Raw genomic sequence first — 18,480 nt, forward strand, 5'->3', positions numbered from 1 at the left:
TGGTAACACTTTACAATAACAGTACATGAATAATGATGTATTAATATGTAAACTAAACATTACTTTATTATGAATTAATGATGAGTTAAGGTATGCACTAATCATGAATTAACTTTAAGTACAACATGAGTTCATGTGTGAATAACGACTACCTTAATTACTTGTTAGTACATGTTGTTAATTAATGTATTAATTAACATTTAAGTTTAGGCTAAATGTAACCAACATGAACTCATGAGCTGTTAATGTATAGTTATCTCATGACTTTACTTGGAGGGGCACATCACTATTAACTCATCCTTAACTACTTATGAACTCCTCTTCATGTTGATGTTGACAGAACACTTTTCTATTGTTATTCAGTGTAAACTCACTAGATTGGACGTGTATAAGGAGTTCATGGGTAGTTAAGAATTGGTTAATGATGATGTGCCCCTCTAAGTAAAGTCACAACATTTATTATACATTAACATATCATGGTTAAATTAAGCATAAACTAATGTGGTAATTAATACATTAATTAACAAACAATCATGAACTAACAAGTAATTAAGGTAGCCGTCGTTCACACATGAAGTCATGTGAATCATGTTGTAGTTAAAGTTAATTCATAATTAGTGCATACCTTAACTCATCATTAATTCATAATAAAGTAATGTTTAGTTTACATATTAATACATCATTATTCATGTACTGTTATTGTAAAGTGTTACCTGATAAATAATAGATACAGTGAAATAATTGTGCAGTGCATGTATATGTAGCTGGTGTGCAAACAGAATTTTAAAGTATTGCCCAAGTTAATAACACTAATTGTGTTTGTGTAATTAGCAGCAACATGGGGAAGAGAGACAAACATGAAAAGTTATAGAACATGTCCCGTCTTAAACACAATGCATAGCAGTTGTGGCAAAGTTTAAACGTTAGCCTCACTAATTTACTTGAACAACCAAAAATATGTTTTCCAGATTCATGGAAGTTACCTGAAAGTGATGCACACGATTCATCTTGTACTATCTTCCTCTTCTTGGCTGTAGACTGCTGTTGTCTTTTCTCAGGCATAGAGCTTCAACTTGCATTAATTATAATTATATGCAGCAAGCAGCCGCGAAGATAAGTGGACCGGGCCGCACCAAAAAATTACGTCACATGTTTGTTCATGAGTCTGTTATAAAATAATTTTTTTATGTATTTAATAACATATTATCAATAGATGTTTTATTTACACGTTGTTTATTTTGATAATTAGTAAATAAATCAATCATTTTTTTTGAGCAGCCGAGATGGGGCCCCCTCCGGAGTTGAGGCTCTACGCAGCCTGCGTACTCTGCGTATAGAGAGCGGCGGTACTGCATACCATGTATGTGTCGTCAGACTGGGAAGTCTGGAACCATGGAAGCAAACAACTTCAACTCAAAACCTCTTTACAAAGTGCACCAGACATGAAATAGTATGGCAAAGCAACGCAGTATCTTGTTTTCTCTCAGGGAACTCATGCTGCATCTGTATTAGGGAACGCAATGGCAATGCTATCCCAAACATGTCATAGTTTGATATGCCAGGTATGAGCTCTCCTAATTCATGAAATGATACTGGATCCTGGAGAAAACCTTATGAAGGCATGCGGTGTAGACCATGAAGGCTTTTAAAGCCACTAAACACCAGTTACAGTGGGCCCTAATTGCTTCAGGTACAGGTCGATGCGGGGCCTCATAAGCCCATGAAATAGCCTCAACTATCTACCAGCTGCAGAATCAGAGACTTAGACACTGGTGCCCCCATTTTAGGTTTGCATACAGGACGAACAACTGTTCTGTTGACTGCCATGCATCTAACACCCACACTGGGCAAAGTAAATTTAGGATTTGGGCGGGGATGATCTCGCCTAAGCAGCCCCAGAGGGATGCCCTTTTGCTGAAAGGAAGTGCCTGCTGAAGCCCAACCTTTACTTTACCCACTCAAAGGATTTGATGACTCAATCAACGGAGTCGCTAAACAGACTAGTGGGTGATATGGGAGCTTGATTTACCCAAAAACGTCTCTCCGTTACCACCATGAATGCTATAGAGCGGCCCAAAGCTCCAGCCACGTCTTTTGAGGCCCGGAGAGGCAGATGTGAGGGCGAAGAATTTTTTTTTTTTTTTTTTTCATTTTCAGTAAAGAAAATGTGTGTGCAAACCAATTTAAATGTCTGCCTATCATTGTGCATTATCAGTAAGTGTTCAGATGAAAAGAAGTCATGAGCAGAGCGAAGAGAGAAAAAGTTAAAGTTATGTGCTTCTGTGGTGCTTATATATCTCATGTTCACACACATAATATGTCGGAGAAGCACTTTACCATCGAGACCAGCAGCCTGTAAGTACATTTAAGACTTGTTTCAGTTGTTGTGTATGGTTTGAGGACTTGTTTTCAGCTGTTTGTGTAAAGTTGTAGGACATTTAAACTTGCTTTCAGTTGTGTATAATACTAGAAGTGTTTAGCCACTGTTTCCTTGGTTACTATAAGAGCTTGTGTAGCGAACGCGGTTTCGCGTCGTCCGCCGCAGTTTCGGCCCTAGTTTTGACTCTCGAGGCGTGTCCAGCTGAATTTAATCAGCTAGTGCTTTGGGGTTATATAAGCAACTAGTTTCACCGCGGCAGCGGTCACGGCAGCCTCGTGTGAAGACCGCCTCGTGTGAAGACCGACGAGTGTAAAGACCATCGACTCTACCTTCGCCATCGACTCTACCTGCGCCATCGACACTACCTGCACTATCGACTCTACCTGCACTATCGACTCTACCTGCGCGACTCCACCGAGCAAAGACACTGACAAAGCACTTGAGTACTTTACTTTCTTGTTTTACTTTATCTTTACACTTATTTTTTGTTGTCAGTGCACTTTTATAATGTGTTTTCTAATTCCTGTTGTTACTAACACTCGCAAAACATGGGAGGTACGCGGCAGGCGTAATCCTCACAACCTTCGTTCAATACATGTATCTGCTATTTCACAACTCTCTCTCTCCGTGGCCCTCTGGAATTGTCAATCAGCTGTTAACAAGGCAGATTTTATTACCTCCATAGCTACATATTCTGACTATAATCTCATGGCTCTAACTGAGACCTGGTTGAGGCCGGAGGACACTGCTACACATGTTACTCTTTCTGCTAATTTCTCTTTTTCCCACACTCCTCGTCAGACAGGGAGAGAAGGTGGGACTGGACTACTAATTTCCAAAGAATGGAAATTTACTCTGACAACAATCAGCTCCTTTGAATTCCATGCAGTCACCATTATCCACCCCTTCTACATAAATGTGGTTGTCATCTACCGCCCACCAGGTAAATTAGGTCACTTCTTAGATGAACTGGATGTTCTTCTCTCATCTTTTTTTGACACTCCCTTGTTGGTGCTAGGTGACTTCAACATTTACGTTGAGAAACCGCAAGCTGCTGACTTTCAGACTCTGCTTGCCTCTTTTGACCTAAAAAGAGCACCTACTTCTGCTACCCACAAATCAGGTAGACCTTATTTACACACGACACTGCTTCACTGATCAAACAATAGTAACTCCACTACAAATATCGGACCATTTCCTTCTGTCTCTCAACATCCACATTACTCCTGAGCCGCCACACACTCCAACACTGGTTACCTTTCGCAGAAACCTACGATCTCTCTCACCCAATAGACTATCCACCATTGTTTCAGACTCTCTTCCTCCATCTTGCAAACTCTCTGCACTTGATACGAACAGTGCCACTGATACACTCTGCTCCACACTAGCATCATGTCTAGACCGATTATGTCCTCTTGCATCCAGGCCAGCCCGTGCCAGTCCTCCTGCACCCTGGCTCTCGGATGCTCTCCGTGAGCATCGCTCAAAACTTTGGGCTGCAGAGAGAATTTGGCAGAAAACTAAAAATCCTGCACAGCTCTTAACATACCAAACTCTTCTGTCTTCTTTCTCAGCTGAAGTTACTTCTGCAAAGCAGACATATTACCGTCTGAAAATCAACAATGCCACTAATCCTCGCCTACTTTTTAAAACATTTTCCTCCCTCTTCTATCCTCCTCCTCCACCCGCATCCTCCACACTTACTACTGATGACTTTGCTACATTCTTCTGCACCAAAACTGCAAAAATCAGTGCTCAATTTGCTGCACCTACAACAAACACGCAAGATACACCACCAACACCACACCCACTTACCTCTTTTTCTCAGCTCTCTGAGTCTGAGGTGTCCAAACTTGTGCTATCTAGCCATGCAACCACCTGTTCACTCGATCCCATTCCCTCTCATATCTTGCAAGCCATCTCTCCTGAAGTCATACCAACACTGGCTCACATAATTAACACATCTCTTGACTCTGGTTTATTCCCCACTTCATTTAAGCAGGCTAGGGTAACCCCACTGCTAAAGAAACCCAACCTGGACCATACGCTACTTGAAAACTACAGACCAGTATCCCTGCTTCCATTCATGGCCAAGATTCTGGAGAAAGTAGTGTTCAATCAAGTCCTGGACTTTCTTACTCAAAACAATCTCATGGACAACAAGCAATCCGGCTTTAAGAAAGGCCACTCAACTGAGACTGCCCTGCTCTCGGTCGTGGAGGATCTCAGACTGGCTAAAGCAGACTCTAAATCATCAGTCCTCATTTTGCTGGACTTGTCAGCTGCTTTTGACACTGTCAACCACCAGATCCTGCTATCTACGCTCGAGTCACTGGGCGTTGCGCGCACTGTTATAAAATGGTTCAGATCTTACCTCTCTGACAGGTCATTCAGGGTGTCTTGGAGGGAAGAGGTGTCCAACCTACAGCATCTAAACCCTGGGGTACCTCAAGGCTCTGTTCTTGGGCCACTTCTCTTCCCCATCTACATGTCATCTCTAGGACCAGTCATCCAGAGACATGGATTCTCCTACCACTGCTATGCTGATGATACCCAGCTATACCTCTCTTTTCATCCTGATGATCCCTCGGTTCCAGCCTGCATCTCAGCCTGCCTGTTGGATATTTCACACTGGATGAAAGATCATCATCTTCAGCTGAACCTCGCAAAAACGGAAATGCTTGTAGTTTCTGCGAACCCGACTCTACACCATAACTTTTCAATCCAGATGGATGGGGCAACCATTACTGCATCCAAAATGGTGAAAAGCCTTGGAGTAATGATTGATGACCAACTAAACTTCTCTGACCACATTTCTAGAACTGCTCAATCGTGCAGATTCGCACTCTATAACATCAGAAAGACCTGACCCTTCTTATCTGAACATGCAGCTCAACTCCTTGTTCAAGCTCTTGTTCTCTCCAAACGGGATTACTGCAACTCTCTACTAGCTGGGCTTCCAGCTAACTCTATCAAGCCTCTTCAACTGCTCCAGAACGCAGCAGCACCAGTTGTCTTCAATGAACCTAAACGAGCACATGTCACTCCGCTGCTAGTCCGTTTGCACTGGCTGCCAGTTGCTGCTCGCATCAAACTCAAAGCTCTGATGTTTGCCTACAAAGTAACTTCTGACCTTGCTCCTTCTTATCTGCTCTCAATTCTGCAGATCTATGTGCCCTCCAGAAACTTGCGTTCTGTGAATGAACGTCGCCTCGTGGTTCCATCCCAAAGAGGTGTTGTGATGAGTCAGAAGGCATTGAATCCATTTGCAAGCTTTATTAAGAGCACACATACAAACAAACACAAAGGGGCAATCCAGGAGACAGAACGTGGGACAGGCAAAAGTTCAAAGGCAGGCAGATATCTTACTGGTCAGAATAACAGGCTGGAGATCAGGGGCAGGCAGATGTCTTTCGTAATCGTAGAACAAGCACAGGGTCAGAAACACAGATCAGTCCGAAGCAGGGAGTATGGAACGCTCAGAAATGACAGCCAGGCAAATCAAGACTTCGCAACGAACCGGAGCGTGAGTGTGGTATATATACACGAGAGCTGATGAGTTGCACCTGGACCGTAATCAGTGCCAGGTAGCAGGGCTTATGGGATTTTGAGTCCGTGAGTTGAATCAGAATTCTGGCGATGGTTCCCTCTGGTGGTGCACAAGAGGGTTGGCATCGCCCTCATTTACAACAGAACCCCCCTCCTGCGAGCGGCTCCTGAAGCGAGAAGGCACCTGACGCCGGGGTCTACCGCGCTGTCGGGGGGCTGGTTTCTCTGGGAACCTTTGATGAAACTCTTCCGTGAGAGTTGGGTCTAGAATATCTCTAGCATTCACCCAGGACCGTTCCTCTGGACCGTACCCTTCCCAGTCCACCAGATATTGGAGGGCGCCACCCCGACGTCGAGAGTCCAGCACTTCTCGAACGAGGTAAGCTTCCTCGCCCTCGATCATGACAGGTGGAGGGGTCCTGGTTTCCGATTCCTCCTCAACCGCCTCCTCTCGTGGACCACCAGCGGGTTTGAGTAATGACATGTGGAAAGTAGGAGAAGTACGATAATGATTAGGCAAGGCTAAGCGAAAAGACACTGGAGTAATCTGGCGTACAATTTTGAATGGCCCTACATACCTGGGACTGAGTTTGCGGCAGGGCAATCTCAGACGAAGGTCTCGTGTCGACAACCACACCCACTGCCCCGGTTGATACGTGGGTTCCTGGCGTCGGTGACGGTTCGCCTGAATCTCTCTCCTCCTGACTGCCCTCATGAGATGTCTGTGAGCCTGGTTCCAGACATCCTCACTCCGCTGCAGCCAATCAGTGACAGCAGGTAACTCAGTGGGTTCTCCGGACCATGGAAACAGGGGTGGTTGGTAGCCAAGAATACATTTGAATGGCGTAATACCCGTGGCTGGCTTTATTAATGAATTTTGTGCATATTCTGCCCACATCAGATAGCGACTCCAGTCGTGCTGTTGCTGATGACAGTAGGAACGTAGAAATCGAATGACTTCTTGATTCATACGTTCAGTTTGGCCGTTGGATTGAGGATGGTACCCTGAGGTGAGACTCACATTAATATTTAGATTTTTACAGAGAGCGGACCATACCCGGGAAGTGAATTGGGATCCCCTGTCTGAGACGATATCATCAGGTAAGCCAAACATTCGAAATACATGATTGCACAGGGCTTCTGCGGTTTCAAAGGCAGAGGGCAATTTGGGTAACGGTATTAGGCGACAAGCCTTGGAGAAACGATCAACCACCGTGAGAATGACTGTGTTGTTCTGGGAAACAGGGAGATCCGTAATGAAGTCCACCGCTATATGGGACCAGGGCCGTTGCGGAACCGGTAGCGGTTGTAACAGGCCAGCAGGGGTTTGGTGAGATGCCTTCATGCTTTGGCAAATTTTACATTTCTGAACATAATTAATTACATCCTTCGTGAGGGACGGCCACCAGAAACGGGCTTTGACTAACTCCAAAGTTGCAGTGATGCCTGGATGCCCCGAACTGGGAGTGTCATGAATATGGGTCAGTAATCTGGTACGTATGTTATTGGGTACAAAAATCAGGTGATTCGGACAGTCTACTGGAGGGTTGTTTTCTCGGTTGGCCTCTTGGATCTCGGTAAGTATGTCCCACTGTACTGGAGCCACTAGTAAGTTCGTAGGAATAATGGTTTCATCACTAATTGGGATTTTATCCTCTGATAGCCTGGATAGTGCATCTGCCTCACTGTTTTTACTCCCTGGTCTATAGGTGACAATGAAGTCGAATCTGGTGAAGAACAAAGCCCAACGAGCTTGTCTGGGATTTAGACGTTTGGCTGAGCGAAGATATTCCAGATTCTTGTGGTCAGTTAATATGGTGAATTGCTGACTAGCCCCCTCCAGCCAGTGTCTCCATTCTTCCAGGGCTAATTTCATTGCCAGTAATTCGCGATTTCCCACATCATAGTTTCGTTCTGCGCTGGTCAATTTACGGGAGAAGAAGGCACATGGATACATTTTGGATGGTTGACCCTGACGTTGAGATAACACAGCACCGACTCCTGTGTTGGATGCATCCACTTCCACAATGAAAGGTAGGTCTGGGTTGGGATGACGGAGAATAGGAGCTGTGGTGAATTGAGTCTTCAGATCGCTAAATGCTTGGCGTGCTTCAGAGGACCAGGATAGTTTGTGGGAATTTCGTTTGGTCATGGCTGTTAATGGTGCGGCTATTGAACTAAAGCCTCTGATAAACCGTCTATAGAAGTTGGCAAAACCTAGAAATCGCTGCAACTCCTTGAGATTCTGGGGTAACGGCCATCGTTGAACTGCCTGTACCTTCGTATCATCCATGGTAATCCCTTCTGCACTGATGACGTATCCCAAAAAGGCGATCTGTGTCTGGTGAAATTCACACTTCTCTAATTTGGCGTACAGACGATGTTGAATCATGCGTTGCAACACCATACGTACATGTTCAACATGTTCCTTCATCGTGTTTGAATATATGAGGATGTCGTCGATGTAAATGATGACCCAGCGATCCAGCATATCCCGAAAGACATCGTTCATAAAAGATTGGAACACGGATGGACAGTTTGACAGGCCGAAGGGCATTACCGTGTACTCATAGTGCCCCCTAGTGGTGGAAAACGCGGTCTTCCACTCGTCACCAGCACGGATTCTGACAAGGTTATATGCACTGCGAAGATCAAGCTTGGTATAATATCTAGCCTTTCTTAATTGTTCCAGGGCAGGAGGTACGAGGGGTAATGGATAGCGGAATTTTACGGTGATTTCATTGAGCCCTCGGTAATCAATACAAGGACGTAAACTGCCATCTTTCTTCTTTACAAAGAAGAATCCAGCTGAAGCAGGAGATGTAGAAGGTCGGATGAAACCCTTGGCCAATTCCTCGTCGATATATTCAGACATTGCCTTGTGCTCAGGTTGTGACAGAGGGAATATTCGACCCGTTGGAGGACTTGAACCTGGAATTAACTCAATAGCACAATCACTTGGTCGATGTGGGGGAAGTTGAGTAGCTTTTTGTTTGCTAAAAGCTTCATGTAAGTCATGGTACTCAATGGGGATCAGTTCATCAACGAGTTCAGGTAACACATTGGTGGTTCGTAATGGAATTTTGTGAATGGGCTGGATGCACTGTTTCATGCATGACTCACTCCACTGCAATATCTGTCCGTCCCTCCAGGAGATATGAGGATCATGTCGCCTTAACCAGGGCAGTCCCAACACCAGTGGATGATTAACTGAATCAATAATGTAGAATTGCATTTCTTCAATGTGTAGAACACCAACTTGTAACTGTAGCTTATTCGTAATCATACGGATGCGTCCTTCACCCACAGGACGACCGTCTAGTGCTTCCACTGCAAGACAGGAATCATATGAGCTGAGAGATAGTTCGTGACATAAAGCAAATTTCTTAGATATAAAGTTTCCGGCAGATCCAGAGTCGACAAGAGCCGTAGTATTAATCATTCTTTTATCAAATTTAATAATCACAGGAATCAGTACACTGAAAAGTGCAGGAACATAGGAAGGACTCACCGATTGAACTGGTGTCTGAGGTCGTACGCTGCAGGTGGATTTCCTGTGCCCTGATTGACCGCAGTACAGGCATAGATGATTTTGCAATCGATGCATTCTTTCTTCATGGGTGAGACGGGTGAAACCCAGTTGCATGGGTTCATCAGGGGGCGTGTCACTTGAAACATAGAGCTGTGTGCGAGGATTTCTACGACTGCGAATCAGATGATCAAGACGGATGGTAAGTTCAATGAGTTCGTTCAACTTCTTTCCTTCGTCACGGCAAGCCAATTCAGATTGTAGATTGGTATTCAGACCCCGTCTGAATAGTGTCTTCAGTGTATCCTCAACCCAGTTAGTTTGAGCGGCGAGAGTGCGAAATGACAGGGCGTATTCTGCAGCTGTGTTACGCCCCTGTGTAAGAGAAAGTAACTGCTCACCGGGGCTTCTCCCATCTGCTGGGTGCTCGAACACTTCCCGAAATTGTTTGAGAAAAGTTTCAAATGTGGGATAGTTACATTCCTCCTCCTTCCATATCGCTGTAGCCCATTCCAGCGCTTTCCCCGTTAACAGGTTGCATACAAAAGCCACCCGACTAGAATCAGTGGGATATAATGCAGGTTGTTGGTTAACAAATAGTTTGCATTGCAATAAGAAGCCTTTGCAGCGAGAAGGTGACCCATCAAACTTTTCAGGAAAAGCTAATCGGGGACTTACGGTAGCCGGAGCATTGGAGACATGCGTTGGTTGAGAAGCTGTCATGGTAGCAGGCGGGGTAACTGCAGGATTAGGATGACGGAGTTGCTGCATAGCTCTCACCAGTTCCTCCGTGAGAGAAGTTAGATGGGTGAGTTGTTGATGATGGGTGGCTAACTGAGTGGCTTGAGCGGAAAGTTCAGTCGAGACTTGTGCTAAAGCTGCTGGATTCTGTAGTGGCGAAGTCTTCTGTTGTGATGAGTCAGAAGGCATTGAATCCATTTGCAAGCTTTATTAAGAGCACACATACAAACAAACACAAAGGGGCAATCCAGGAGACAGAACGTGGGACAGGCAAAAGTTCAAAGGCAGGCAGATATCTTACTGGTCAGAATAACAGGCTGGAGATCAGGGGCAGGCAGATGTCTTTCGTAATCGTAGAACAAGCACAGGGTCAGAAACACAGATCAGTCCGAAGCAGGGAGTATGGAACGCTCAGAAATGACAGCCAGGCAAATCAAGACTTCGCAACGAACCGGAGCGTGAGTGTGGTATATATACACGAGAGCTGATGAGTTGCACCTGGACCGTAATCAGTGCCAGGTAGCAGGGCTTATGGGATTTTGAGTCCGTGAGTCGAATCAGAATTCTGGCGATGGTTCCCTCTGGTGGTGCACAAGAGGGTTGGCATCGCCCTCATTTACAACAAGAGGGAAGAAATCACTATCGCTCACGCTCACGCTCAATCTGCCCAGTTGGTGGAATGAACTCCCTAACTGCATCAGAACAGCAGAGTCACTCGCTATTTTCAAGAAACGACTAAAAACTCAACTATTTAGTCTCCACTTCACTTCCTAATCTGCAATTGCCTCTCTGAATATCACACTAACTGTACCCCCCCAAAAAAATATATATATACTAATACTACTAATACTTTCCTTCTTAGACTTTACAGACCTGAAACTTGCCTATAGCACTTATTCATTGTTGCTCTTATAGTTGTGTAAATTGCTTCATTGTCCTCATTTGTAAGTCGCTTTGGATAAAATGTAAATGTAAATGTCCCGGCAATTACAATTGATTGATTTCACCTGTGCTTTAGGAGGTTGTAAGAGAGGGATTGTATACCATTGTGTCTCCTAATAGAGATGCAGTGCAAGTTCCCTGAGAAGAAACCTCTATATTGATAAGGTCTTTTGACATTTACATTTTTTTGGTAGATTTTTCCCTGAATGCACCAGATATAAGCAGAAATAAAGTGGGTATACATCTATTCTCACAAAAAAAATATTTTCAGGTCTAGAGTTGACACTTCTCTAGTGTTTCACTGTCTTGACTAGATTTGACTCCAAAACCTTTACAAATGCTGTGATCACAAACAAATACAGGAGTTTAGATAGGATGCACACATTACTCGACATTATAAACATTAATAAAACAACTCCAAATCAGAAAAATTTGGGACAGTATGGAAAACACTAATAAAAAAGAAGGAAGTGATTTCCAAGTTTGTCATAGTATGGGATTGTGTCAGTGCCCTTGGAAAAAGTAACTTGCACTTCCTTGATGGTACCATTAATGCTGACAAGTGTACAGTATAGAGATTTTGGAGCACAATATGCTGTGTTCTTTTCCAGGGACTCTCATACATATTTTAACAAGACAATGCAAAACCACATTCTGCACACATTACAAAGTCCTGGCTGTGAAGGAAGAGGATACAGACACTTGATTGGCCTGCCTACAGTCCTGACTTGTCTCCCATAGAGAATGTGTGGCGCATTTGGAAGTGCAAAATGCGACAATGAAGACCCTGTACTGTTGCCCTCTTTAAGACTTGTTTGCAGGAAGAATGGGACAAAATTACACCTGAAACACCTTCAGCCCCTAAACATTTTAAAGTGTTGTGATAAGGAATGACAACATTAGAAAGTGGTAAATGCTTTTCTGTTCCAACTTTTTTGAAATGTGTTGCAAGATTGTAGATGTGTCTCATTTTAGTGGCTGCATTCTCCGAAGGATGCATTCGAAGGGTGCTGTGTCATTGCGGCGCGACAAAGGCTCTAATTTCAAAACAGTTCAAAGGCGACTTTAAATAAAGCCTCAAAATACATCTTTCATTTTCCACGTAATAAAGGATACAACTGGTGGATAATTTGCAGCCTCGAAAGTCTCAAGATTCATTGCGCACTGATAACAACAGAATGTTTTTAAGAGAACACTCCGGATTAAATGTATAAGAAATAGGTTTATTTTACTCAGATATCTAAAAAATTTTCAAAACAAAAAGAGTGTGAAACATCTTACTAAAAGTGATTTTAAAGACAATTTACATTTTTATGTGTACATGTATGGATCAAAGTAAATATATTTCCAGCTTTTTGTAAACTTTGCTTTGCTTTCAGATTGCTTAAAATAAGTTTTAAAGTCAATTTGAGAAAAAAATTATTACAAATTGTATTACCATTCATTACCATACATTATTATGGTTGCTAGATGACAAGATCTGTCCTCTGTAGATCTAGATTATCTCATTTCAAAACGATTGGCTTGTGTGGACTTTGAAAAACTGACCATTGAAGACTGCATCCTTTGGAGGACGCAGCCACTGATATGAGACACAGCTTGTGTTGCAACAAAAATTGGAATACATGTTTATCTTGTAACAAACAAACAAAAAAAAAACAACAACAATAAAAATAATGAGGAACGCAATTAAGAATCTTTGTTATATCGCCTGCAATGAAATATAAGTCAAAGTAAATTTACATATCACTACTTCCTTTTTTATTCATTCATATTTAACCAATGTAAATTCTTTTTTGTTTTTGTAATATTGCTACTGGGTAAATCTGGATTGTTTTTGTTTTGGTTACTTGAGGCTATATATAGTGATATATATTGAGTTGTCTTATTAAACCCTTATTACACAACTTCGAGTCAGTTGTTGCAAACACTGCATTTTCTAAAGCATATATAAATTTTAAACCTGCAAGACAATGGAATGTTAAATGATTTATTAAAACCCTTCAAAAAGTATTTTTATTTTTTTAATTTCCCAGTTATGTTTTATGGGGCAAGAACATTTTCACTGGATTTTGTATAATTCATTTATTCATACATTCATTAGTCCCTTTATTAATCTGGGGTCACCTCAGCGGAATGAACCGCCAACTTATGCAGCACGTTTTTACACAACAGATGCCCTTCCAGCCACAACTCATCTCTGTGAATTAACCATACACACTCGTTCACTACGGACAATTCCTACCCAATTCACCTGTACCACATGTCTTTGTACTGTGGGGTAAACCGGAGCACCCGGAGGACACCCACCCGAATGCAAGGAGAACATGCAAACTCCACACAGAAACGCCAACTGATCCAGCCGAGGCTCGAACCAGCAATCTTCTTGCTGTGAGGAGACAGCACTACCTACTGCGCCACTGCGTTGCCATTTCCTATAATATTTTCCATTCATTTGTATTTATTTAATTAATTTTTTTTTACTTTGGCTGTAATAAAAGCAACAACAATTTTTGAGATCGATATTGCTAGTTCTTCTACAGAACAAACTGGAAAAGAGTTCAAATTTAACACGAGGGCTAATAATTTGGACTTACTCTGTAAAAAAAAACAACAGCAATTTTTTATATCTCTGGACCACAAGGGGGTAGAGCACCGAAATGCTGCAGATTGCATACCATGGTTGTCATAACACACACCAAGTTTGATGTGATGTGTCCAAAATCCTTTTGCTTATTAACACAAATTTTTACAAAACTTGGTCATCATGGTCTGATGATGATCCGAGTCACATTTGGTGATATTTTAGTAAACGGTCTAGGAGTTAGCAAAACAACTTTTGAACAAAAACAATATAGCGGACAGGACGTTTAGACAAATATGGCATATTTGCTATCAATGTTCTCGGCATGACCCAAGGAATAAGTTGAGATCCATTTTTATCACAATAAACATACACCGTCTAAAGTTATTAGCAAACTTATGAATCCTTATTGATGGTTAGTGAACAGTTTATAACTTGTGACCACTAGGTGGCGATGTTACCAAATTTATTTGTTGTGGTCATTGTGAGTCGCCCATGACACATCTAAAGTTCACTGTCAGTATGTTAAAGCATTGCAAAGTCGCAGCCTCAGATGCACTTTGACACTGACACTGGCTGTTTCTCAATTTCAAGAACGCAGAGAACGGACTTGCGTTCTTGTGGAGAGCAGTCTTCCCAGGTGTCCTCGAAAGAACGAACTTGGAGACCACGAGAACAGAGAATACATCCTGTGAAAAATTAGATGTTGCGTTCTTCCTGACGCTCACATGACTTTTGTGCATTTTAAATGGAAAATAATTTTAACATTACAGCATTCAGGCGAAGCAGTGGCGCAGTAGGAAGTGCTGTCGCCTCACAGCAAGAAGGTCGCTGATTTGAACCTCGGCTCAGTTGGTGTTTCTGTGTGGAGTTTGCATGTTCTCCCTGCCTTTGCATGGGTTTCCTCCGGGTGCTCCAGTTTCCCCCCAAAGCCCAAAAACATGCGGTACAGGTGAATTGGGTAGGCTAAATTGTCCGTAGTGTATGAGTGTGTGTGTGAATGTTTGTGTGGTTGTTTCCCAGAAATGGGTTGCGGCTGGAAGGGCATCCGCTGCGTAAAAATTTGCTGGATAAGTTGGCGGTTCATTCCGCTGTGGCGACCCCGGAATAATAAAGGAACTAAGGCGACAAGAAAATGAATGAATGAATTACAGCATTCATACAATGATTTATTGGTTTTCCCCTTTTTAAAAAATATATTATGTATAAAACATTAGAAATATACGTTGCACAATATAAATAAAACAGATTTTAAGAAGAATTTCAGCAAATAAACACCCTTAATGTGTTTATTCCTTTATTAAGATGTCATGGTAATTTTTATAAATTTATAAAATGCTGTGCTTCACACCTCCAGTCGCAATGACTTCTGGGACTTCTAGAGCGAGTTCAGTGCTCAAGTCTACATCGGTGTGTCCTCGATATCAAGAACACATCCGGGAAGTTTCAGGCATGCTTCATACTTGCGGTGTTGAGTATTTGAACTGAACTTTGGCAGCTGATAATGACATTACATGAAAACATGAGGATGCAAGACTGCTGAAGAACGCATATTGAGAAACAGCCATTGTGTTTGCACATTGTAAATGATAACACTGATCAATATGATTTCCATAACTTTTAGTCAGCATCATCTAACAATGATCCAAGTCAAATTTGGTAACAATTGAATCAATTGCTTAAGCTTTGAAGCATTTGGCTACAGAACAAACTTCTTTCTGTTTTACAGTTTTTGGGAAAGTAAAACAATTCAAATTTAACAGGAGGGCTAATAATTTTGACTTCAACTGTACATACATATATAAAGAGCATTTAAGCATTAAAATGAAAACAATGTATCGTTTTCTTGGTATATTTTAAGTTAGGTTATTCAAGAATAAAAATCACTGAATTAAAAATAAAATGATAACTTTACACATAATGCCTCTCCAACATCACATTTAGTAATACATTATAAACCACAGTTTAAAGTAAATAGCAGATTTTAATACTCACAATCTGTGTTGCCGCTGACGCTTTGCGAAAGCAGTAGGAGAAACATGACACATTTGCCGATCATCTGAAATACACAATTGCCCATTCCTGAACATATCTTATCAGAAAATGTGTATTTGTAGTTAATTTAAAAATGAGAGGTGTACACAATATTTGACATGAGTCCACTCACCTTCTCTGCCGTTTTTCAGCAGATATTTTTCTATCCTAGTCATCTTGGTGTCCATCTGCATGTGTTCTACTTTATCTATCGTCATTGACAGTGTCAAACCTGATCTAGTGTGTGCATAATGGTTTTAGTTTCTGTTATAGAGAAAACCAATTAATGACTTATTTTCAATACAAGTGTCACTATAAATATAAAATTGGTGAGATTTAATATTGTGACTGTACATTTAGACTTCAGTTACTGACTTTAATATAGTTTAATCTTGTCCAGCTCGGGCACTGTTGGTGCTCTTTAGATGGGATTATAAAAAGCACCTCACATGCTTATTATATTCATGTTACTGGAGTCAGCTAGAAGTTAACATGAACCGTGATAAAACATTAATCATGAAAGGAAAGTTACATTTAATTTCCTGAAAAAAATAAATAAATAACAGTGTCAAAATAGAACCACAAAATATAGGTGAATTACTGGTTTGTAAACATTCAGGATGTGTGCGCATTGAGATTCCAGAAAAAAAAGTGCAAGGTGCGCACTAGCATTTACAGCGAGAAAATGACATCCGATGTGGTACAGAGTTTGTTGTTGTATTAGAAATAAGTTATATTGATTACATATTATATATATTATTTACATAATGCTTTTCAGCGTATTATAACAGCTTGTCACTCAGTGATAAGCACAGTTATTCTCCAAAATTAACATTAAAATGACTAACGTTCATCTGACAGGTGCATTTGTGATAGCACCCTCCCAATGTATACTGGATAAGATGAAATGGCCAAGCATTCAGCCCCAAATATACAACCATCTCATAGAAACTCCAAGTGATTTTACAAGAGAGAAGGTAAAGGCCTGCAAGTCTTCAGATGCCTACAATTTTTCTCTGTGTAGTCATGTGCAAGAAATAATGTTACCTGATTACCAGATTCAAAACTTTGTAGTGTTAAAAGCAAAGGTTCTGGCTAGCAAAAGACAAAGCTATTGCAACCAGTTTCTTTTGCAAACACTATGCACGGTTGAACCTTTGTGATGTCATGTGTGACATAGGTTGGTAATTCCCCTATAAAATGTAAAATTTTTGCTAGCAAGTTTGTCTAACCACTATTTACCTGTCATCAGATTTTCAGCATATCCTGCAAAAAGCCTTAAACTTTAATGATTGCAATTGAAAAATGCAGCAAATAGGTTATTTTATATGCAAAAAAGGTTTTATTATATAATGTATAATGATTATCTAAATTTAAACCATAAAATGAAAATGATAAAATGTAATTCATGAGTGACGAGTGGCAAATGCATGTTTCAACATTTCCAGATGTGAAAAGCTCTTAGGTAAGAAATGTTCCTTACAAACATATTTTTGTCAGAGCTTTTTACATCAACTAGAATTTGTTATGCTTTTTAAAGCATTCTTTAGTTCATCCTATCTATATCCTATCCTTTCCTATCCTATCCTATCCTATTTGTTTTGCAAATGTTCTTAAAAGCTAATTAATAAAAAGTAGTTCAATTTAAGCTGTTCAATGTTGTTTAATTTTCAATTCTGATTTTTACTATATTTACTATACTGATTTTTAATACTATTATTATACTGTATTTAAAAATATATCTTTGTTACAGATTTAAGCTGTTGCATTTTATAGGCTTCCAATAGATGCATGCTGTATATTTTAGCATACAGCGTGCATAGATTTAAAACTAAACATTTGCGTTATTACATACAAATTTGCATACAAATGAACAATTAGTATATGCCTGAATAATCAAATATATAAATGCTAATTTGAACAGTTGATTAATAATTTACCAACTCATACTGATTAATCTTAAAAAACCCTAACTACTCTCAAATACAAATGATTTGTAAATAATGTGATACTTAACTTTGTCATGAAAATTTATCAGTAATCAGAAAGTATGAAAGAACAAATATTAAGCGCATTTTAAAAGCAGCAAAATAAATAAATAAATAAAAATAAGCAGTGGTTATTTTTGAGTAATCTGTTAGTATTTGTTTAATTTCAGGTGTAAACCTTACATGAAAATTTATAGAACAAATTTTAACCTTTAAAATAAACATTTGTGTTTGAAGCTAATGTTTTTCAGCTACTACTAGATTAAGAAAAAATAAATTAGATTCTGTATCACATGACTGTATTTTTACTGCTACAAAAAAACAAACAAAAAAAAAAACAAAAACAAAAACAAAAACAACAACACAGCAATTCAATTACATTGCAGACAAAATGCTTCTCAAACAGCACATTAAATGATTTATTATTCATTACATGAGATTTTAATACTGATTTAATATTGTTAATAAGTGACACATTTGCAGATCATCTGAAATACCCAATTACACATTGCTGACTATATTTTATATATATATATATATATATATATATATATATATATATATATATATATATATATATATATATACATATATATATAAAAAACAATGTATTTAAAGTACATAAAAAATGAGAGCTGTACACATTGTCTGAAATGAGTCCACTCACCATCTCTGCTATTCCTTTTATTTCTTGATTCAGATCTTCACCTACTTAGATCGACAGTGTGTGTTG

At 40.4% G+C, this 18,480-nt stretch overlaps 1 protein-coding gene and 1 long non-coding RNA gene across 2 annotated transcripts in view; one reads left to right on the forward strand and one right to left on the reverse strand.

The window, feature by feature from the left end:
* Positions 1–18,480, forward strand: part of LOC147846911 (uncharacterized) — a 405,197-nt gene that overhangs the window by 245,087 nt on the left and 141,630 nt on the right. The gene's annotated exons all lie outside the window — the stretch shown is intronic.
* On the reverse strand, positions 15,006–17,798 carry LOC147846918 (uncharacterized). The gene is made up of 3 exons (XR_015476711.1): positions 15,893–17,798; positions 15,721–15,784; positions 15,006–15,223 (listed from the first exon to the last, which is right to left on the reverse strand). It is a non-coding gene; the product is annotated as an uncharacterized LOC147846918 (long non-coding RNA).

This window comes from Danio rerio, chromosome 1 (assembly GCF_052040795.2).
Source record: "Danio rerio strain M-AB ecotype USA chromosome 1, GRCz13ab, whole genome shotgun sequence".
In the NCBI taxonomy this organism is placed as follows: Eukaryota; Metazoa; Chordata; class Actinopteri; order Cypriniformes; family Danionidae; genus Danio; species Danio rerio.